We start from the raw sequence: 24,606 nt of genomic DNA on the forward strand, positions 1-24,606 counted from the left end.
TGAAAATTGTATAAATCATAATTATGTTGAATTGGTTCATAGTGCTTTTCAGGTCTACTATATCCTTCTAATTTTCTGTCTGTTCAATCTATTAATTTTTGAGAGTTTGATATTGAAACTCCAACTGAAAAATCTTAATTTATTTACTTCAAAAATTATTGTAATATATAGTGGAACTATATGTAACCTTGTTGTGTATATACCAAGTCTCCTGTAAATGTGTCATCATACTTTCATAATTTAAAAAATAAAAAAAATAAAATGATGAGGGACAAAATTTTACTTTCTGAGGATTAGATCTGTCTCATGGCATTCCAATTCAATCTTAACTTTTCCTTTTCCACAGTTTGGACAAATCTCATCCCAAATAATGTTTATTATACTACATCTGTATGTCATTTTACATTATAAAATGTTCTTGACTGAACTGAGAAGAAAATATTCTTAATATCCTAGTTATAATATTTATGTAAGTAATGGCTCCTAGTAAAATTATTTTGTCTCCTAGAACAGAGAGCTTGATATGGCAACTGCCAAAGAATACTGTTAAGGGTGTCAGAGCTCCATTTTCCAAGAAATTGCTATCAGAAGAGAAGCAATCACTCAACAGAAAGAGAGACTTTCTCAAGGCTGGCATATTTTGTCTCCAGGAAAAGTTGTTGGGGTGGAGGCTTAGGGCATGATATCTAGGCTGAGAGGCAGAATTTGTCACCTTTTCAGGTGCTGGATACATTATTTTAATGCTGTCTGTGATATTTGGCTTTCTCAGGCCACCCAGCAATGACCCATGACATTTGTTTCTGACCCATGCCATTTGTTTGCTTTGTCACCCAAGTGTACACTTGATATACTGTAGGTCACCATGTCAAGTTTCCTACTTGATTTTGTTATGATTGTAAGATTGAGAAGATAAGGGATGGATAAGGGAAGAGCCAAATCTCTGAAGACAGGGCCTCAACCCTCCATCCTCTGCCTGGAACCTACATTAACACATTAACTTTTAGCATTCCCATCTCATATTCTTTTTTCTTTGTCCCATATCTATGTAAATGTTCCACGCTTTCTTACCCCTGTGTCTTTGCTCATTAATTAAGTCATTTCACAAACATTTATTGAACACCTGCTATGTGCTGTGAACTGTGCTAGGAACTGGAATTATGGTGGTGAATAAGATAAATATGATCCTGTCTTGAAATACTTTCCCCCCCTATTTATCTTTAAAAATATCCACCTTTCATCAAGACCCAGCTCCAAGTCCTCCTATTATATGTACCTCTCTCTGATAAACTCAGTCACAGGACCTCTTCTTGCTCTCAATTAGCATTTAATTGATACATTATTCATTTGACTCTTATCATATACCCTGTAGTAATTGTTAAAATGCTTTGGGCTGCAAATACTACCTAGTTATTAGAAGCTGAACCACAAGCAGTCAGGAAGAAGGTGGCCCTAGAGTTGATCTGGCATCTTAGCAATGTTGTTATTTAGGAGCCAAGCTGCTTTGATCCTTCTATTCTGCTTTCCTCAGTGAGTCAGTGCTGTTTTCTCTCATGGTTTAAAAATGGCAGCTGTAGATCCAAGCATTACATCATTATATTGCAGTGTCTAAAGCAGGATGCAAGAGGGGAACAGTGACACCAAAAGAGACCCCTCCTTCTATGCATTTTTCAGAAGCCCCAGACAATTTTTTTGTCATTGGCAAAGGGCACTGCAATTTCAATTATTGGTTTAGATCATTTAGAATTCAGCCCCTAGATTTGGACATATTGCTGCCAGAACAATACTGGGAATCTATTAGGAGAGAAAGAATGAGAAATTACTCTTGGCTAGGAAACCAACTTCATATAGCACAGTTTTTATGATTTTGATTTGTATATTTATTAGCTATACAACCTTGGAAAAATTAGCTAGCCTTTCTAAATCTCAGTTACTGCATCTGCAAAATTGGGCATAGTAACACCTATCTTACAGGATAGCTATGGGCATTAAATGAAATGCTGATGGAAAAAATGCCTCATACCTAGTAGATGCTTAAGAAATGTTTCCTATATAAACAGATCAGGCATGGCTAGAAGAGCAGGACTATGACCATGCTCCTAGATTCTGATGTGTAGTTTTTGTCCCAGCTTATAGACATAATTATAGTGAAGCTTTGCAATGTTGTTTATATGTATAGGCTAAATGATCACTTAAGATTGTAATACATGGAGTTTGGAAAGGAGCTCCCATGACTAAAAATACCTTCTTCACAATTTGTGTGGCTCATTTCTCCTGTTATAATTAGGTGATCCTTAGAAACTATTAGACAGCCATATCTCAGTGCAAATTATGTGATCAAATTTTTTCCCATGATGACTTAGAGTGAGCTGGAGGATGAGATATAGGTCTAGAACACCAAAGAGAATATAATTAACTCAGTTTCTTCCTTCAGGTTCCAGAGCTCAGGATATAATAAATTACTTCATACTAAGATGTTAATATCTAACTCCAATCTACTGTAATAAATAGCCTAGTCATGTATATAGACTTTCCCATCTAGACAGACTCTGGAATCAGACAGATTTGAACTTGAATCCCATCTCTCACTTAGTGTATGATTGTTACCACCTTCTGTAGCCTCTTTGGGCCAGTTAGGCACCTGTAAACTAATTGAAAATATTGGGTTTGCCAAAAAGTTCGTTCAGATTTTTCCATCAGATAGTGTAAAAAACCTGAACGAACTTTTTGGTCAGCCCAATAGTAACAAGAAAGCTCATAGAATCTAAAGCATTAAATGAGACTGTATCAAAGCATTTAGCACTTATCTAGCACATGCTAAGTTGGCCCAAACATTCACTATTAGTATTGTCATTTATTAATGTAAATATTATCATCAAAATTATTTATGGTGCAGAAATAGCAGTGAAGATGATTCCTACCCTGCCTTGAAGAAATGAGTACATTGAGTTTAATTGGTTTGCCTTAAACCTGCCAGGAAGGTCATGGTAGAGCCAGGGCTGGAATCGAGGCCTCCGGCACAGAGCCAGAGATTCTTCTGCTTGGATTAAAGAGTCTCTCAAAGACCAATATGCTCTTCCTGACCAAGGCTGATTCCTAATGACACAGCTAATTTGTGACAGCTGTTTTGACAAAGCAACAGGGTTAAAAACACTGTTTTGTTTTGTTTTGTTTTATTAGCAAGCAATGTATGACACAGACAGACCTGGCACTTATTCCATTCACCACCTCATATTTCTCACCCAGGCTCAGGAGGGATCAAACTTACACATGGACTGGGAGTCAGAAGTGTAGCAAGATGGTCTGGTGCCAGACACAGCTTATCAGTCTTGTTCACTAGTATATGTCCATCCAACTCTTAGAACAAAAGCTTTCAGGTGGTAGGTGCTCAATAAATATGTGCAAAATGAATGAATTTGGTAATTTTTGACAGGTGAATATTTAGTGGTTAGGATTCTTTTTTAATTTTTAGTTTATAAAAATATCATGAACCTACCTGATTTTTACACTTGGATCATTTGAACTGCATACATCTTGTTCTAAAGACAGAATGTAAAAATGAACCAGCAAGGCTGGGTTTTTTAATTTTCCCAATACAGGCCTGTACTTTGGACAAGCTTTCATTTCATACAGGGTTTGACATTAATATTAGTCTTCTCTCAAACTGCTCACAAATCACTTCCTGCAGTGAGAGCGAATTTTCTATAGGAGCAGCAAAACTCAGTCCTTGGGGGCAAACTCAGCTAGGTCTTTCTGGCTTCTTGAGAAATGAAACAGACAATGGTTTAACTTAAATTTTTTTTTTTTTGCACAGCACAGATGCGGAGCCTTGAAAAATAAATGGATGAAGCAACCCTGAATGAGGAAAAGATAAGACTCTTTTAACAATGGGCATTCTATAGTCATGACTCATTATTCCTCCCTCCACCTCTTTTGGGGCCCTGATTGTGTTTTTGTTTTCTCCTCCATCTCTATTCCCAGGAAACATTTCTTTTCAGTCCTTTAGACTGAATGGTAAATGTAAAATTGCTCATTCATTAATTCACTCCTTTGTCATTTTGTTTCCTGAGTGTTTGCTTTCTGTCAGACCCTGTAAAAACCCTGAGGGGTCAGAGATCTGGGAGGCATATTTACTGCCTTCAAGGAATTCACAATGCCTGTGGGCGTAGACAGACATACAAACAGATGAGTTATAAAGTAACATAGTTAAGTGCTATTACCAAGATATGAGCCAAATGCTGTGGGAGCCCAGTTCTCTTTCCCAAGAGTATCTGATTTATCATCTTTATCTCTAATTCTGAAAGAGAATGCAAAGTTCTCATTAAATGATTTTAAGCCTCAGAAAACAGACTGGAGAGATATTTTTGGCAAAGGACACCTTCCTGTTGTCCCTGAAATAACATTAAGAGGCTGCCTACCCCATCTCTGTGTATGTAAGGCCAGTCTTGCTAATAATAGTAAGACTATTATTACTTCCAACAAATTAATAATGCAGCATCTGGCTCAAAAGGAAGTGCTCCCATCAGTTAGCCGGGGCGGCGGGGGTGTGGGGGGAAACATGTCTGCTGTGATACATCAGAAGCAGTTCTGGGGATGACGGTAGAATGACATGGAGGGTTACTTATTTTCTGGAACTGCCTCTAAAGCAGTCATCTCACTTGGCATCGCCCATTTAATGGAAACTAAGCACCTGAAAGAATCAAAAGTGAAAGTTTCTATTAGCACTCAGATGTAAAAGTTGTTGGGTCTTCTACCAGTCCAAATGGGCCATTCAGAAGTAGTCTTTTTCAGTTTACAAAGGGTTCCTGCTCAATAGTCCCCATTATTTCAAGGCACCTGAAATCTGGGTTTGAAACTTTTCATACATGACCTGCCCAACAGTGAAAAAGCTTTAGCAGGTTACCTATTAGGTCTTCCCTGGTGGGCTCAGTCAGTAAAGAGTCTGCCTGCAATGTGGGAGACCCGGGTTCAATCCCTGGGTTGCGAAGATCCCCTGGAAAAGGAAATGGCAACCCACTGGATACCTATTAACAAAATAACAAAGCAAAGCAAAAAATGAACAAAAAGTACTTCTACTTCAGAAAAAGTGTTGGAGAACCTACACATGATGAATGTTGAGTTTTTCATGGTATTGTAGGATATTTACTTTTTTCAATAATTATTTATTTTACTTATTTTTTATTTTATTTTTTGGCAATGTTGTGTGGTATGTGGGATCTTAGTTCCCCTCCCAAGGATTGAACCTGTGCCCCCTGCAGTAGAAGTACAGAATCTTAACTGCCGGACCACAGGGAAGTTTTGGATATTTACTTTTAAGTGATGCTTCATTTTGTCTTTCTTGAATGCTGAAATTGGTGATGACACTATTTTCTTGTGGATATTGATGTCTTATGTGGACACATCCTTGGCCAAACTATTGTTCTCTCAGTAATAGTGTGAATAAAGAATAGCATGCTCTTGAAATTGGAATATCATTTATTTTAAGGCCTATTTACAAGTATGATAAAAAAATTCAGAATGTCTGGGGCTAAAGACTGAATACTTTATCACCCAAAATTCAAATGTTGAAACTTAGTTCTGAATACAATGGTATTAGATCATTCAACAAGTATATTTGATCATGTAACACTGAAGCTGAAAGAATATTTTCTTTTTAAAAAAAACTTTATTGAAGTATAGTTGATTTACAATGTTGTATTAATTTTTACTGTATAGCAAAATGATTCACTTATATATATTCTTTTCCATTATGGTTTATCACAGGATATTGAATGTAGTTTCCTGTGCTATACAGTAGGACCCTGTTGTTTATCCATCCTATATATAAAATAGCTTGCATCTGCCAATCCCAAACTCCCAATACTTCTGTCCCTCTCATCCACTTCTCCTTGGCAACAGCCAATCTGTTCTCTGTGTCTGTGAGTCTGTTTTCGTTTAGTAGATATGATCACTTGTGTCGTGTTTTAGATTCCACATATGGGCGATATCTAATGGTATTTGTCTTTTTCTTTTCTGATTTACTCTGATTAATATGATAATGTCTAGGTTCATCCATGTTGCTGCAAATGGCATTGTTTCATTCTTTTTAATGGCTGAGTAATATTCCAGTGTGTGTGTGTGTGTGTGTGTGTGTGTGTGTGTATACACCACATCTTCTTTATCCATTCATCTGTTGATGGGCTTTTAGGTTGTTTCTGTGTCTTGGCTGTTGTAAATAGTGCTGTGAAACTGAGGAATTTCAATGGGACATTGTTAGCTAAGTTTGTGTTAAAAGAAAGAGATACAGTCAGGAAGCCAATTCTCTATTCCAATTATTTACTATGAAATAGCAGTATTAATAGTAACATCTATTTATTGAACATTTGTTATGTGCCGGGTACTAGGCTAAGTGATTTACATATATTGTCCTTACAATCTTTTAAGTAGGTGTTATTATGTCCATTTCATAGATGAGAAAGCTGAAGACAGAGAGGTCACATGACACAGGGAAGAAGTATGAAGCTGAAACTGGGGCCCAGTACTCTTTACCCCTCACTCATTACACTTCCTCAGGTGAATGTTCAGCAATTGGACAGAAGAAGAACTAGGTTAATGTTGGCAGTGAAGCAGGGCTTCCTTTGAAAAACTCAAATTTCTTACCAGGATCTTCTACTTTGAACAGAAATATGCTAATAACCATCCGCCTGCAATACAGGAAACTCAGGTTTGATCCCTGGGTCAGGAAGATCCCCTGGAGGAGGGAATGACTACCCACTCTAGTATTCTTGCCTGGAGTATTCCATGAATAAAGGAGCCTGGTGGACTACAGTCCATAGTGTCGCCGAGTCAGACATGACTGAGCAACTAACACTTTCAGTTTTTTCCCACAACCATTCTTAGGCTCAAATTGTTCACTCTAGGATTTTAATAGATTTCAAAAAAGTGATGGCTCTCAGATGGAATATGTTCATCCTTAACTGCAGAACCTAGCTAAGTTGGAAGTAAGAGGATCTGGGGGAAAAAAAAAGGCTGTATTTCCACCCAGTGAATAGAGATGAGGGCTTCATCATCTTTTACTGTAGCTAGATTTTAACAACTGGAGAGTGTGGAGCACTTTATAAGGAAATTCTAGTATGAGTCTACTTTTCCGATTTTGGATGAATTTTGTTCTGTGAAATCTGTTTGTCTTAAGTTAAATATGCTAGGAAATGGATGCTCATTACAGAAATTGATTATTTTCTTTGAGACAGTGGTTTTCAAAATGTGATCCTGGAATGAGGAAGGGCAGCATCATCTGGGAACTTGTTATGTATGCAAATTATTGGGCTTCAGTCTGAGAATCAAAGACTCTGGGTGTGGAGTCCAGCAGTCTTTTAATAAGCCCTCCAGGTGACTTTTGATGCTCACCATGAGATGGCTGGATGGCATCACCAACTCAATGCACATGAGTTTGGGTGAACTCTGGGAGTTGGTGATGGACAGGGAGGCCTGGTGTGCTGTGATTCATGGGGTTGAAAAGAGTTGGACACGACTGAGTGACTGAACTGAACTGAACTACTTAAGAACCACTGGTGTGAGATATCCTTGGGACAGGGTTTATGTGTTCTCTCCCCAGTCTGTTTACAAGAACAACTATATTGTTTCAGTGAACAAATAGACAATTTGTAGTGTGTAATTAGGAGACACAGCAAACCTCAGTAGAGAAAGAGTCTGTTCTCTCAGTTTCACAGCCCTGCTCTAAATAAACTTATAAATCTTCCTCCCAGGACTGAGTGGGAAGACAATTATGTAGTACACCCCTGATGCATGCTAAAATTTGAGAATCATTACTTTAAGATTTTAGCTAATTATTCCAGTAGCTGTGATGATGGTAGATTAGGTTTACAGGTTTGGTACAGTTCTGAAGTTTACACAGAAAGAATTAACTTAAAACAGGAAAAAATATAGAAATTTAGGTTCCTTTGCTTTTTCTATAAAACCATGAATGTTTCTAAAATTATTGTGTAGATATGGAAAGATACCAATTATGTAGGGGGGAAGCAATTTTCAGAAAACCTGTATAGTATGGTTACATTAAAAATAAAAAATTCTTCTGTTTGTATGTTTGCATACACATAGGAAAAAGAATTCACAGCAAACCCTTAACAATGGCCACCTGGGGATAGTTAGGTGGAGTGGTAGCTGCTTTTAAATTTCACTTTATACACTTCTACTTTTGAATTTGTCACAATAAATATATATTATTTAAAGATATATTTTAAAATGAGCCCATTCTTTAATTGAAAAATAATATCCACATGATCATTCAAATAGTACAAAAGTGTAGGCAAGGTTAATAAATGTTCTTAAACTTTTAAAGTTAAATACCTTTGAATGCCTATTTCTTTTACAAGTGACAACAGTTTATACATAGAGTGAGAGAATGCTTCTAAACACCACAATATTTTATGGAAATATTGTATCTTAAGTTAGAATGAATAAAAAATCATGTACACAAGAAGGGGGAAAAAAGCAGAGCAAAAATTCAACACTCATATCAAGTATGTATAAACCTAAAATATAATAAGTATGAAATAAAAAGAAGTGTTCCTACTACTTGGGCTGGCTCCTTTTTTCACCAAGCTCAATTGCTATTAAATAAAGCTTGGTGTTTCTGTCCACGTTCAAGGAAACAATCACAGTCCTCAGCTACAGTGCTTCCAGGCACTGAAAATGTCGAGCACTCTGTATTTTCACAGCATCCTGACATGGATTGGCAGTTTTCTGAAGCTAGTATTCTAACAATTTTCAAACTAACAATGGTCAAATCTCCAAGCTCTGCCTCACTCTCTTACAGGTGTCAAAAGCTAACAACTCTCTTTTCTATCCTTTCTGGAAACAATTCACTTTTTTAGTGCTGCTAATTAGATTTGGAGTGCAACGACAGTTCTTTGCCTTCTTTTCTTTAATATTCACAGCAACAAAGGTTTTCTGGTTCTCTGCCATTTGTGTTTATTTTCCTCCTAAATGTCTTGCCAGTCAGGGAAAAGCTCCTTGTGGAAACCAAGTTACCAAAGTCACGCAATTGACTTCCCCTTCTTCTAGATGAATGGCTTATGTCCATAAAAAAGAGGGTTCGTTATCATTATACTTCAGGTTTAATATTTCCCAATCTGCTATAGGCCTTCACTAGCTTTACATTTAATGCAGACTGCTTTTAAATCATGCTTTGATTTTTCCCCTCAAAATGTTTTTAAAGACATTTAAATATGACAGGCCAGATTTATTTAAAGAGTAAAACAGTTCTCTCTTCTGTAGCACATGTGCTAAATTTGGAAAAATATGGAGAAGATTAGAAGAGGAAGGATGACATGTCAATTCACAAAGGATATCATATATTTTTCTTACTGGGATAGTAAATATCTATCCTAAATCGACAGCTTGCATCATATACAATGGTAAAACCATAAATATACTTGTATTAAAATCAGAGATAAGATAAAAATAACTGCTATCACCATTACGATTTAAATTTTAATTTCCTGACCATTGCAACAAAGCAGGAAACAGAAATAAGAGATATCAATAATGGAACTAGGAGATACAATTCATATCTGTGAATGAGATTATTCCCTAGCCAAAGAGAATCTAAATAAAATACATTAAGAATGATAGTTTAACAGTTACCAGTTTTCCTAAACATTTCATTCATGTCCAACTCTTTGTGACCCCATGGAATAGTCCATGGAATTCTCCAGGCCAGAATACTGGAGTGGGTAGCCGTTCCCTTCTCCAGGGGATCTTCCCAACTCAGGGATCAAACCCAAGTCTCCTGCATTGCAGGTGGATTCTTTACCAGCTGAGCCACCAGGGAAGCCCAAGAATACTGGAGTGGGTAGCCTATCCCTTCTCCAGGGGATCTTCCTGAACCAGGAATTGAACTGGGGTCTCCTGAATTACAGGAAGATTCTTTACCAGCTGAGCTACCAGGGGAGCCCAAACATTTCATTAACTAGTTATAAAACAATGGAGAGTCCATTTGCTATAACACCAGAACTAGAAAACACCTAGACAGAATCTCAACAATAACTGTACAGCACGTATATGGAAAAAATTACAAAATTTAACAAAAAAACCCACCTGAAAATGAATGAGAATGCAGAAATTTTTAAGTTAAGTTCTTCAAATTAATGCATAGATTTGATAAATTTACAATAAAAAATCCCAGAGATTATTTTCATGTCTTGATGAAGTGACCTCTAAATTCCATCCTAAAGAATGTATAGTCAAGGATAACACATACAGTTTGACCCTTGAACAACACAGGTTTGAACCGCAAAAGAGACACTGATGTATAGAACAGTCTTATGGACTCTGTGAGAGAGGGAGAGGGTGGGAAGATTTGGGAGAATGGCATTGAAACATGTAAAATATCATATATGAAACGAGTTGCCAGTCCAGGTTCGATGCACGATTCTGGATGCTTGGGGCTGGTGCACTGGGACGACCCAGAGGGATGGAATGGGGAGGGAGGAGGGAGGAGGGTTCAGGATGGAGAACACATGTATACCTGTGGCGGATTCATTTTGATATTTGGCAAAACTAATACAGTTATGTAAAGTTTAAAAATAAAAGAAAATTAAAAAAAAAGAAACAAACAAACAAACAAAAAAAAGTTAACTTATAAGTGAATTTTTTTCAATAGTACATACTTCAGTACTACATGATCCATGGTTGGTTGAATATGAGGAGGCCAAACAGTGAATACAGAGGAACCCAGAATATAGGATATAGAGGGGTGACTATAAATTATTCATGAGTTTTGACCGTGGAGAGAATGGGTGTCCCCAATGCCCTCTTGTTCAAGGGTCAGTTGTATAGTCTGAAAAAGAAGTCTAATGAGGAGGACTTGTTCTAACAAATAATAGAACTGGTTCAAAAACTACAATAACTAAAACAGTATGGTCCTGGGACATGGATTCAAAACAAAACAAAAGAAAAAAAAAATGTAACAGACTATAGAGCCCCAAAAGAGTGAAATAAAGTTCAGTATGTTTCACCACAAGTACAGGAATGTACCATTTTGGACCTGTGTTAGCACAGTGATAAAAGGATTTGTGTTGTGGGAGCTGTTGCTTTCATGCTGGGCTCCTTTTGAAATGATGGGTTCATTTTGAAATGAACTCTGCCAGAAGGTCAGAGTTCTTGACAGCCTGTAAACTCTTATGGAAAGTTAGTGGGCATAATTTTCATGGTCAAGGATTTCTTCTAATGCTTCCTTCTCCTTCTTTAGTGAATATATATGCAATGAGGGTTGAATTGCTTATTTTGGCAGACAGCCTTAAATATTTAGAAGTTTAGCACTACCTCTTGACTTTTTTTTTGTAGGTTACAGGTTAAAAAAGAAGTATTCACATTCCTATCCTCTAATCTAAGTAATCTTTTAAAACGTAACTTTAATATTCCATTTCCTTGGGTTGCCATCTATGGGGTCACACACAACTGAAGTGACTTAGCATAGCATAGTACCATAGTCATCTTTTGGTAAGTGTCATTTTAAAGGTAAAGTATTCACGACACTGTAAATCAGCTACACTTCAATTAAAAAGTAAAGTACACAAATGGATCACAATTCCAGATACCTTGCTTTAATCTGCAATGTGTATAGAACCAAATATGTGCCATTGAAAAAAATTGATTAAGAATATATGAAATTATGTCTGTATAAGAAAAGGCAATTATTCCCAACCAACAAGCCTTAAATTGAAGAGAAAGCATTTTAAAAAGCCTTGCATTATATTTCCTTTTGTAAATTGAAGGTATCAAGAAATATTTAAAGTTGATGCTATCTAAAAGTATATTTGTTTTTTTCAAAAACATTCTACAGTTACATTCAAGTTTATAACTATGGATGGGTCAATTCCTCAATTTATGCTGGATAATTTTGTCTGGTTTACCCTATGTAAAGAAAACTGTAAACTTGGCAACAAATTATCTGGTTATCAATTATTTAATGGAGAAATATTTATTGGTTGCTGCCATTTGCCAGGTTTTATACAAGGTATTACATTTTGACAACAAAATAGACCCATTCTCTGCCCCCATGAAGTTTTCAGTCTATGGAAGACAGAGAGTAGACATTTAAATAGCCATATAGATATATGATTACAAATGTTAATAACTTCTATGACAGAAACAGAGTATACAAAGAGAGAAAATAGCTGAAGTTACATACTTTAATTCTGTTATTTAGTTTGAGCATACGGAGAAGGCAATATTTAAGCTGATATCTGAAGAATGAGAAGGACCCAGACATGGAGTAGGTGGGTGGAAGTGCTCTGAGGAAAGAACATCTCTTTGAAGGTGTAAAGCATGCTGAAGTAACTGAAAGGTCAGTGTGGCTGAAGCTTGGAGAGATAACAGGACAGTAGCACAAGATGAGGCGGGAATGGTAGGCAGGGACCAGATTGTGTAGGGCTTCCCATGGACGGGGGAGCCTGTTAGGCTGCAGTCCATGGGGGTCGCTGGGAGTCAGGCACGACTGAGCGACTTCACTTTCACTTTTCACTTTCATGCATTGGAGAAGGAAATGGCAGCCCACTCCTGTGTTCTTGCCTGGAGAGTCCCAGGGATGGGGCAGCCTGGTGGGCTGCCGTCTGTGGGGTCGCACAGAGTCAGACACGACTTAAGTGACTTAGCATAGCATAGCATAGCAAAAAGCTTTCATTTTATTGTAAATGCAAAAGAAAGCCATTGAAAGTTTTCAGAGGAGTAATATGATCAGATTTACATTTTAATTTTTTAAATAATTTTATTTTTGACTGTGCAGAGTCTTCATTGCTGTGCGGGCTTTTCTCTAGTTGCAGCAAGCAGGGGCTACTCTCTAGTTGTGATGTGCAAGCTTCTTAGTGCAGTGGCTTTTCCTGTTGCAGAGCATGGCTTCTAGGGCGAGTGGACTTCAATAGTTGCAGGACATGAGCTCAGTAGTTGTGGTTCCCAGGCTCAAGAACACAGGCTCAATAGTTGTGGTGCACAGGCTTAGTTGCTCCACAGCATATGGTATCTTCTTGCACCAGGGGTCAAACCAGTGTCTCCTGCTTTAGCAGGGGGATACTTTACCACTGAGCCATCAGGGAAGCCCGTAGATTTACATTTTTAAATGACCATTTTGACTTTAGTGTGAACAATGGATGGATTTAGGAAAGAATGGAAGTTGAGAGAAGATGGCTGATAATTTCTGGCTGAGAGGTGTGCCCAAGTAACCAAATTAATCCTTGAAAGGCAAAAAGAAAAAAAAAAGATCTCAAAAACCTTGTTTTGTTGTACCTGCACTATAGCCATAGTTGTTCTCTTTAAAGGATTTGTGTATATGTTTTTTATAGTATTACATAAGCTAATAAACTGTGACAACATGCTTCTTATTTTTGCTGATGAAATATGTCAAACATAATAATCTACTGAAAGTTGTATTTCTTAACTATATAACTTCTCTTCTGAAGGCTAAGTTCACATACTATTAATATTTTGGTTTTACATATTTGTAAATAAGTTCTTTTTTTTTTTTCTTTATTAACCAGTTGACTCTGGATTCAGTTCTGTAGAGCTTATTCAAGGAAAGGATGAATCAGAGTTTAGAAGAAATTTCTGTGATCCCCAATCATACTAATCAACTCTCTCTTGGTGGATTTTCTCCACCAGCTTCTTTTTGCAACACAGCCATTTATGTGTTAAAACAGTTTGAATGAACAAATGGTTAGGTAACTTGTTACAATTTCAGCAGAATGAAAAAAGTGGTCATGGAGAAACACTAGTTTTGTTAGAAATTGTGATACTTAATGAGTATGTAAAGAATTTTTGACATCATAAAATTGTGGTCACGGTTTTTGAAAAATTGTCCCCTGGTGACATGGAGAAACCAGGTAACCTGAAATGTCCTGACCATCCACTGTGCCAAGGGCATCCCAGTGATCTCTACTCTGCAAATGAGTTGAAGACAAATGGAACTTGGTGGGTATTCCTGAAAAGAGCACAGAGCTTCACCAAAAAAAGAAAAAAAGAGGGCAAATAGTCTCCAATAATTTGAAGGAGGTACCACAACTACATCATTAAGAGAGGAAATCAAATGATTGATGACTCTGTCTTAAATGAAGTGAACAATGAGAGAAATGAGTCAGAAAACTATAGTCAGATCTCTACGGAGATCTGTGAAAGAGGTCACTGAAAGATCAGTGATTGACAACGTGCAGCTGAAGAAGAAATCTTTGAGACCTAATATGAATTTACTTTCCTTAGAAGAGCACCAAGAACTAAGTAAGGCCTGAGTGAGGTAGGTCTCAAGAGAGTTCAGACATCTGCGAAGTGGAAGTCTAGCATGAGCAAGGGTCAGAGTGGATTTGAAGAACCACTGTACAGAAAGGAATGTGGTATAAGTTCTAAGAGAAACCAAGAATCCTACTCATCTGACAGTGGTGTCAACTCTACTCCAGATTAAAAGTCTGAATAGGTTATTCCAGCAGACTTTTTTTCCCAGTGTGAGTGAAGGAAAGAGAGATTTTATTTTTTTGTCATTGCACTAGCCAAACTAAGCTGAAGTGGACTTAAGTTACAATAACAAGTTTGCTCTGAGATATAATTTCTTACTCTATTTTCATTCAGTTTTCCCTATAAAGGCTCTGGTTACAATGAGTCAACTTTATCTTGACTGAATCAAAGTGAAAGAATTTTCCAGACATCAGGAAGATAGATAGGAAGAGAACTCAGAACCCACCATGGCCCATACAAGTAGCAGTAGCCACCCAGAATGAAGTAATGGAGCTGGGATAGATGGAGATCATAGAACTAACAAAAACTCTCCAACAACTCTGGGATCATTTTGTCATCTTGGTCCAAAAGCAAACAAACCTAAAGCAGAAAATCAAGGCTGCTTCAAAAAAATGAAAGAAAAGAATCTAGAGCAGAAGGGACGCAAACTTCCCTTGGGCTGCTTAAAAACAGATCTCAAGAAAAGATAGGTTAGCTTCCAGAAAAAAGGAATTCCTGTGGCTGTGAAACTTCAGACCACAGGCCAAACAAGTGTCATTCAGAAGGAACGCAGGAGAGTAGAGGCAAAGGCAAAATCAGTCAAATTGATTCTGTGACTTAAGAGCCCGTTATTATATGGTCATGGCAAGGAAAAAAAAAAATCTCTCTGGATTTGATCTATCGCCACCTTTTCCGAACAGAGTCTGAAATAAAACAATGAAATTGTTTTGGTCATTAAGATGCCCTAAGGCAACCCTATTCAATTCTTTTTTCTCCTGAAACAAAGGTACTTAAATGCAAGACTCTGGGGTTTGCTGTAAATAAAACCTATAAATTTTACAGTCACACTTATATTTTTACATGGTTCAGAGCTTAGTATGACCAAATATGCAACAAATATTTTGATAAAATTTTTCCTATGAAGACAAATTCCTAAAAAACATCTATTTTATACACATCCCCAAAAAGCAATGTTTCACTTTTCACATCATGGATAGTTTCTAAAAATGGCACAGAATGTCAACTTACATGCTAATCAGAAAAAAGCAAAAGCATTTTTTTTTTTTTTGAGAACTTGCATTGGGTCAGGTAGCCAATTTAGCCAGGATTTAAAAACAAATACTGTAGCAAATGCCTTATAGTTAACACTCACTATAGTTGGCTTCTATCACTGTGAACACATCTTTTGAATAAATATCACTATGCTTAATATCTTGTAATAACCTATAATGAAAAAATGTCTTAAAAAGAATACACACACATATGCACACACACACATATTTGCTGTGCTCAGTCATTCAGTCATTTCTGACTCTTTGCAACCCAATGAACTGTAGCCCACCAGGCTCTTCTGTCCATGGGATTTCCCAGGCAAGAATACTGTAGTGGGTTGCCATTTCCTTCTGCAATATATATGGGTTGTGTTTAGTCGCTCAGTTGTGTCTGACTCTTTGCAGTCCCATGGACTGCAACCTGCCAGGCTCCTATGCCCATGGAAATTCTCCAGGCAAGAATACTGGAGTGGGTTGCAATGCCTTCCTCCAGCAGATCTTTCCAACCCATGGATGGAACCCATGTATGCATGCATGCTAAGTCGCTTCAGTTGCATCCGACTCTGTGCGACCCTATAGACAGCAGCCCTCCAGATTCTTCTGTCCACAGGATTCTCCAGGCAATAATACTGGAGTGGGTTGCCATTTCCTTCTCCCAAATGGAATCCAGGTCTCCCGCATTACAGGCGGATTCTTCTACCATCTGAGCCACCAGGGAAGCCCAAGAATACTGGAGTGGGTAACTTATCCCTTCTGCAGGGGATCTTCCTGACCAAGGAATTGAACCGGGGTCTCCTGCATTGCAAGTGGATTCTTTACCAGTTGAGCTACCAAGGAAGCCCCAATATATATACATGCTGTGCTGCACTATACTTAGTTGCTTAGTCGTGTCCGACTCTTTGCGACCCCATGGGCTGTATCCTGCCAGGCTCCTCTGTTCATGGGGATGCTCCAGGCAAAAATACTGGAGTGGGTTGCCATGCCCTCCTGCAGGGGATCTTCCCAATGCAAGGATCCAACCCAGGTCTCCTGCATTGCAGGTGAATTCCTTACCATCTGAGCCACCAGGGAAGCCCACGTATACATATATGTATGTGTATGTGTGTGTATATATATATATATATCTGAATCACTCTGCTGTACTAACACACATCATTGTAAATTAATTATACTGCAATTAAAAAAGAAATAAACATCACTTACATTTCTTTATAATCCATATTCTTAAATATTTCATTATAGTAAAACATTTCTGATCTGCTAAAGCTCCTCAGTGAATAGAAATAGCAATGCCAAGTGCTCATTCAAAGAAACTGACAGGCCCACACGAGGCAGGTGTTGTATTGCTGGGAATTTTGCATAGGCTTGAAAGTCAGGATACTTGGGGAAAATCTGGATTAATGCTAACTCTATAGGAGATCTTAGGCAGTATAATTTGGGGCTTGGAGATGTCATTATCCAAGGGTAGGGTGAAGAGTCCTGGAATCTCTTAAGGATGTCACAATGATCACTGCAGTGGTTATGGGGAACCAGAGGGGAGTTCTAAACCACCCCCATAATCAAAAGAGGTCTTTTTGATTTGTTTAACATGTTGAACTTCTGTGTAAGTTCAGTTTGAAGACTACCATGGCCAAAAGAAAAAGAAATCACTGGATGAAGTACCCCTTTAGGATTTACCGTTTTGTTGATACTCTAATACAACTGGATTTCATGTCTTTCTTTTAAATTGCAGTCATTGACTATTGGGACCACTGATTTTCCTGTGTGCATGCGTGCTCAGTTGCTCTGTCATGTCCGACTCTTTGTGACCTCAAGGACTATGGCCTGCCAGGCTCCTCTGTCCATGGGGATTTTCTGGGCAAGGATACTGGAGTGGGTTGCCATTTCCTCCTCCAGGGGATGTTCCCCACTCAGGGATCAAATGCGCCTCTCCTGTGTCTCCTGAATTTTAGGAGGAGTCTTTACTACTGAGCCACCTGGGGGCCCCTGATCTCCCTGAGGTAAGTGAAATATTTTCACCATTTGAATCAGGAACGTGTTTGCCATCTGCAGGACTGAGCAGTGCAGGTGCATCTTGCTTGTTCACCGTGCATTGATTTAACTGCTACCATCTTCACCATCATCTTTCCTTCTCCTTTCCTGTCACTCTGAGTGGCATGCCAGCTGACAGTGTTATGAACAGGAAGGTTTGGGCAGAGTGACTGTCAGAAATATTTTTACCGTGTGAAAGGACATTTCTGGAATGTTATGGCATCATTGCCTCCTGCCCCTAGAGAATGTGGCATGGGCTTTTGGCTCTTGCCACTGTACCCAGCATACCAAAGTGAGTTCCTGGCCTCATTATATGTTGCAAAATATTTAAATAATATCCCTACGTTATATATCCAACTGTTTTGATATTCATGTTCTTACTTATGCCCTAAGTTAGATTTTATACTTTGACTTAGATACAGTTTGGCCGAAGTCCTTAGGACACTTTGGTAAATGCTATTACCAGAATTAGAACATGCCCCCTGAGTTGCAGTGAGATTTGTGCTAAAGTTCACAATGTGAATTTGATAGCTCTAAACATGAGATATGTACTTGCTGTATTTACTGAAATCCCTCAGTCCCCTATCACTTTCCTTAGATTTTAAAGTTATGGAATTGTCCAGTATGTTTGCTCAGAATGACCTGATGTGACTCAAGTGTTATTCTGGGCATGATGCTGTGGCCAGTTACCTTGGTGTACATGTTTTAATGTGATTTGGGTTACCGATATAAATGAGTTGATTGCATATAATTTCTTGGTATCTTCTATTATGATAAAATTATATTTCTTTTCAGACATTTTATTGTCTCAGACTACAATATAGCATCTCGACATAGGCAATTTTAAGTGGACTTGATCATCTTTCAGTGGTTTAATCTTAAACATGTAAGATTTGAAATTTGGATTGTGTATTAGTGGCAAATTCATTAACCTCTAACATCTCTTGGATCATGTTTATAATTATTTCAAAGCTCCCTTTACCCCAAGCCAGAACAATCATGGGATAATCTGAAAAACAATTCTACGTTTTTGATCGATTTATTATTTTAGAGGGCAATTTATGGCTCATCATGACTATGGCAGAAACTAGGACCCAGAAAATACATTGACATCATCTCAGACACAGATTTCCAGCTAGTTTTACAGATAGGTTAATCAGGTAGTTGTGTATGTTGTGAGATTTGAGGACTCCTACCTTTAAAAAATACTCCCCTTGATAGATCATTTGAAATTAGAAGGTCTTTGGACTCTAAAACTAGTCTATTGAAATGTAAATACCTCTGGCTGTATAGCCTGTGAATCTATTATCTTTTAACAACTTAGCACAGATTTATTTAGCAGATTTTGATAATTAGCTGAAAGGGACCAGCAAGACCAAGATTTGATATTGGTAAAGGATTGGCAGGTCAACAAGATGCGATGTTGGTTTAAGTGGGAGGCAAGTCTGCTTAAAGTAATGGTTTTAGCCAGACAAGGGAAGCATGGTGGCATAAGGCATCTGAGTACAGGCAGAAAAGAGAAATAGCAGAATGCTTACATCAAATTTAGTTGATTCCCCATTTTCCTGAAAGCCAACCTTTACCTGTGAGTTCTAGATTAGGTTAGACTGCTTGGTTGCCACTCTGCCATCCATCTACCAGCATAACTTTCAAGACTGCATTGGATAGGGTATTTTCTATGTGGGTGGCAAAAATGCAATTCTGTAGCATCTTCCTCCTTTTACAACTTCCTTAGGTATCTTCTTGCCATTTTTGGAGAAGCTTTCCTTGAAAAACTTACTGTTGATGCTTTACCCTTTAACCAAGGGTAAAACCTATTCAAACTTTAACCTATTCAAACTTTCCCACCAAATGCTCTCTTTAAAATAGTTTTTTAGCTGTTGATTCACAGATTTAGGGAACAAAATTATGGTTGCCAGCAGGGAAGGATAGGGAGAGGGACAGTTAGGGAGTTTAGGATGGACATGTACACATTGCTATATTTAAAATGAAGTGAAGAGAAAGTCTCTAAGTCGTGTCCAACGCTTTGGGACCCCGTGGACTATAGAGTCCATGGAATTCTCCAGGCCAGACTACTGGAGTGGGTAGCCTTTCCCTTCTCCAGTGGATCTTCCCAACCCAGGGATTGAACCCAGGTCTCCTGCATTGCAGGCAGATTCTTTACCAGCTGAGCCACAAGGGAAGCCCAAGAGTATTGGAGTGGTTAGCCTATCCCTTCTCCAGTGGATCTTCTCCCAGGAATCGAACTGGCATCTCCTGCATTGCAGGTGGATTCTTTACCAATTGAGCTCTCAGGGAGGCCCAATATTTAAAATGGATAACCAATAAGGGCCTACTGTATAACACAGGGAACTCTGCTCAATGTTATGTGGTAGCTTGGATGGGAGAGGGGTTTGGGGAAGAATGAGTGAGCGGTAGTCACTCTATGGCTAAGTCCCTTTGCTATCCACCGGAAACTATCACAACATTGTTAACCAGCTATTTGCTATTGTTGTTCAGTCACCAAGTCATGTCTGACTCTTCACAACCCCGTGGACTGCAGCACACCAGGCTTCCCTGTCCCAGTATAAAACAAAAAGTTTACAAAAATAGTTTTTACCTGTTAAACCACTAGCAGGGGGTGGGCTGGGGGAGCATTGTACAGGTTCTACAGATTCTTGGGGGAAAGCCCTGAAAATCCTTCTCAATACTATTTTCTACACATTCTCCCTCTTTTTTTGGTTTACTCCTTTATTTTAATTGAACACAACCTCCAAAAACTTTCTTGGCAAGACTATTTGAGAGAGAAATTGTTGATTAAGAACTTTCATGTCTGAAAATTCCTTAATTCTACCATTAAGTGTGGCAGGGTATTCCATTCCAGGTTACAAATAATTTTCTCACCAACTTTTGATAGTGTTGGTTCATTGCCTTACAGATTCCAGTACTGCTCTTGAGTCAACATTACTACTTTCATTCCAAGGTGTTCTGAAATTTCACTATGATGCACCCTTGTGTGATCTATTTTTATTCATTATATTAGGTACTTGATGGGCCCTTTCAGTCATGAAACTTAGATGCTTCAGTTTTCAAAAAGCTTCTATGATTTCTTTAGTTCAGTTAAGTTCAGTTCAGTCACTCAGTCGTGTCTGACTCTTTGAGACCCCATGGACTACAGCACGCCAGGCCTCCCTGTCCATCACCAACTCCCAGAGTTTACCCAAACTCATGTCCGTTGAGTTGGTGATGCCATCCAACCATCTCATCCTCTGTCGTCCCCTTCTCCTCCCGCCTTCAATCTTTCCCAGTATCAGGGTCTTTTCACATGAGTCAGCTCTTCACATCAGGTGGCCAAAGTATTGGAGTTTCAGCTTCAACATCAGTCCTTCCAATGAACACTCAGGACTGATCTCCTTGTGATTTCTTAGGTAATTTCATTTTTCATTTCTCTATTCTTTCTGTAAATGTTATTATCCATATGTTGGACAACCTACATTGATCCCCAAATAATTTCTTCTCCCTATTTTCTTAATCCCTAGCTTCCAGGAGATTTCCTCCAATTTATATTTCAACACATATATTTTACCTTATTTTTAATTTCCAAAACATTTTCATTGTTCTCTGAATGTTCTTTTTTAAATAGTGAATTGTTAATGAATGCTGTGTATTCTAATCTCTCTGAAAGATAAGGATTTAAAAATTTTTCTTCCATTCCCTGTTCCCTGCTTTGTTTTCCTACAAGGTCACATTTTTGATGCATTGTTTCTATCTCTCTATAAGTCTGGTTCTTGATGGCTTATTTACATACAATAGCAAGAGACTAAGAAGCTGATTGGAAGTTCTTTGTATATGAATGGCCATTGTTATGTGGTACATTTCTCTTTATGTTGAGAAGGCTACAATTAAGCTTTTTCACTAGGGTTCTCCAAAATGTCAGTAGTTTTAGGTGTTTTATATTGGACGATTTAGTTTCTGCAGAGAGGAATATTCCAGTTTCCTATTAGGTGTTATAAGCCTGGCTGTTGCTGTTATGGGATATACAAAAGGAGTGGATGGAGACTGAAGGTTGTACTATTTAATATGCAGAATTTAGATCCTTACTTTCAGCATGACAACTCATTCAAATTTTTAGCCATATAAACTTTTCTAGCAAGAAAAATACCTCCAGTCTTCTGCATGCATTGTCAAAGGAAATTACTCCATGGAATGCATGAGTGAATTTAGCAGGAGGGGCTCTGTACTCCTTATACCAAGTGTTAAACTATCTTTCTTTTTTCAGCCCTACCCACATCTCTGTCTCTAAAGGTCCTTGGTACCTCCAAATTCTTAAAACTTTCTGAGCATGGATTGCCCTGTTTTGTTTTGCTTTTTGGCTTCTCCCCAGTTTCGGGCTTAGGTTTCAATATTATCTACTCTGCTAAGTCAGTTACCACCTGTCCATCTGCTTTCCAGCTTACAAAACTTGTGTTGACATTTCTCTTCTGCTGTCATCTCCTCTTGTGTTCCCTTTGTCCTTTTGGGTTTTATGACTTTAAAAATTCTTTGCTGTCATTTTAGTGAGGTTTCAAAGTGAGTGAAGATAAATGTATTCATTGAATCTGTCATGCTTACCTGGAATTCCCCTTATTCACTTTTAATAGCTGTATGGTATTCTGTGATATGGATGGACCAAAGAGTAATAGAAAAAATATTGAATATCTGATAGAAAATGTTGTTCAGTCATTAAGTTGTATCTGACTCTTTGCATTCCCATGGACTGCAGCACACCAGGCTTCCCTGTCCTTCACTATCTTGCAGAGTTTGCTCAAACTCACATCCATTGAGTCGGTGATGCCATCCAACCATCTCATCATCTGTCACCCCCTTTTTCTGCTTTCAATCTTTCCCAGCATCAGAGTCTTTTCCAATGAATCAGCTTTTCGCATCAGGTGGCCAAAGTATCTGAGCTTCAGCATCAGTCCTTCTGATAAATATTCAGGGTTGATTTCCTTTAGGATTGACTGGTTTGATCTCCTTGCTGTTCAAGGGACTCTCGAGTCTTCTCCAGCACCACATGACACAAAACCAGTCAGAATAGGCATCAGTCATAGTGTTAAAGCATGGCACTAAAGTTCCCTGCTATGCAAGTGTTAACCTTTTAGTTGTTAGATTGTTTGGAGCTTCAAGGTGTCTGGGGGAAAGGACCAGGATGGCCAGAGTGCTGGAGAGGTGTACTTTGGCATGGGAGTCAAGGTAGACACTTTTAACAAGGTGTTCTGGATATATTTTACCAAGCATTATATCTGCATTTGTGCATGCTGGCTAAATATCAACCATAAATGTGCCATGAACTATTTAATCAATCCTTTATTGATGGACAATTAGATTATTCCTCATTTTTGTTGAATTTTATGGCAATGTATACATGACAACCTTGGACATATGGCTTTCTGCATCTTTGAGAATATTTCTGTAGCACTGCTTTCTGTAGTAGTAGATTTCCTTCACCCACTATCTTGAAAAACCTTGAAAACAAATAATAGAAATTAAACAGTTCCTGATATTTTAAAGATAAACTCTAATTTTAAAGTTAATTTAACCTATTCATTTTTAAAAGTAAGTTCTTTTTTAAATTGTAATGCATTTTTAATGTTAGCTAATATGTGTCCTAGAAACAGATTACACCTTTTTTATCTCCCTGTGCTATACAGTAGGTTCTCATTAGTTATTTGTTTTATGCATAGTAGTGTACATATGTCATTCCCAATCTCCCAATTCATCCCATCCCTGCTTCCCCTCTTGGGATCCATACATTTGTTCTCTATGTCTGTGTTTCTATTTCTGCTTTGCAAATAGGTTCATCTATACTATTTTTCTAGATATCACATACATGTGTTAATATATGGTATTTCACTGTATATGACAGTCTCTAGGTCCAACCACACCTCTATAAATGACCCAATATTGTTCCTTTTATGGCTGAGTAATATTCCATTGTATATATATACCACATCATTTTTTATCCATTCCTCTGTTGATCTACATTTAAGTTGCTTCTGTGTCCTGGTTATTGTAAATAGTGCTCCTGTGAGCATTGGTGTGCACATGCCTTTTTGAATTATAATTTTCTCTGTGTATATGCCCAGTAGTAGGATTATTAGGTCACATGGTAGTTCTAGTTTTAGTTTTTTTAAGGAACTTCCATAGTGGCTGTATCTATTTATGTTCCCACCAACAATATAAGAGGTGGGAATATAAATATTCCCTTTTCTCCACACTCTCTCCAACATTTATTGTTTATTGACCTTTTGATGTGACCATTCTGACTCTGACTGGTGTGAGGTATACCTCATTGTAGTTTTGACTTGCATTCTATAATAATTAGTGATGTTGAGCATCTTTCCGTGTGCCTATTGACTATTTGTATGTCTTCTTTTGAGAAAAGTCTATTTAGATCTTCTGCCCACTTTTTGATTAGATTTTTTTGATATTGCACTGTGTGAGCTGTTTGTATATAAGATTTGCCAAAAAAATTACTTTGGTTTTTAAGTAAAAATAAAACACACATAATTCATTTTCACCAAGAACTTTATTGAACAACATTTCACCATTTTTTTCCATAGCATCTGCTATTTTTCAGGGAACTTCATAATTCCATCTTCCCAAAACTTTTTTTTATCTTTTTGAGCAAAAAACTGTTCTATGTGCCTTTTACAGTCTTCCAGGGAATTGAAACATTTTTCCATCAAGAGAATTTTGTAAGACTGAAATAAATGGAAATCCAAAGGTGCAATGTCTGGTGAATACAGTGGATGAATCAAAGCTTCCCAGCCAAGCTGTAACAGTTTTTGCCTGGTCATCAAAGAAACAGGTGGTTTTGCATTATTCTGATGGAAGATTATGCATTTTCTGTTGAACTAATTCTGGATGCTTATTGTCAAGTGATGTTTTCAGTTGGTCTACCTGAGTACAGTACCTTTTGGAATGAATCATTTGGTTTTCCAGAAGGAGCTCATACTAGAGGACTCCCTTCTACTCCACCATATACACAACATCATTCAAAGGATAATAAGAGAGTGCTATGAACAAT

The 24,606-nt window shown here is 37.8% G+C and overlaps 1 pseudogene; it reads left to right on the forward strand.

Moving 5' to 3' along the window:
* The first annotated feature begins 9,257 nt into the window (after positions 1-9,257).
* Positions 9,258-9,356, forward strand: LOC129640478 (uncharacterized; annotated as a pseudogene).
* Positions 9,357-24,606: the final 15,250 nt, after the last annotated feature.

This window comes from Bubalus kerabau, chromosome X (genome assembly GCF_029407905.1).
Source record: "Bubalus kerabau isolate K-KA32 ecotype Philippines breed swamp buffalo chromosome X, PCC_UOA_SB_1v2, whole genome shotgun sequence".
Taxonomy (NCBI): Eukaryota; Metazoa; Chordata; class Mammalia; order Artiodactyla; family Bovidae; genus Bubalus; species Bubalus kerabau.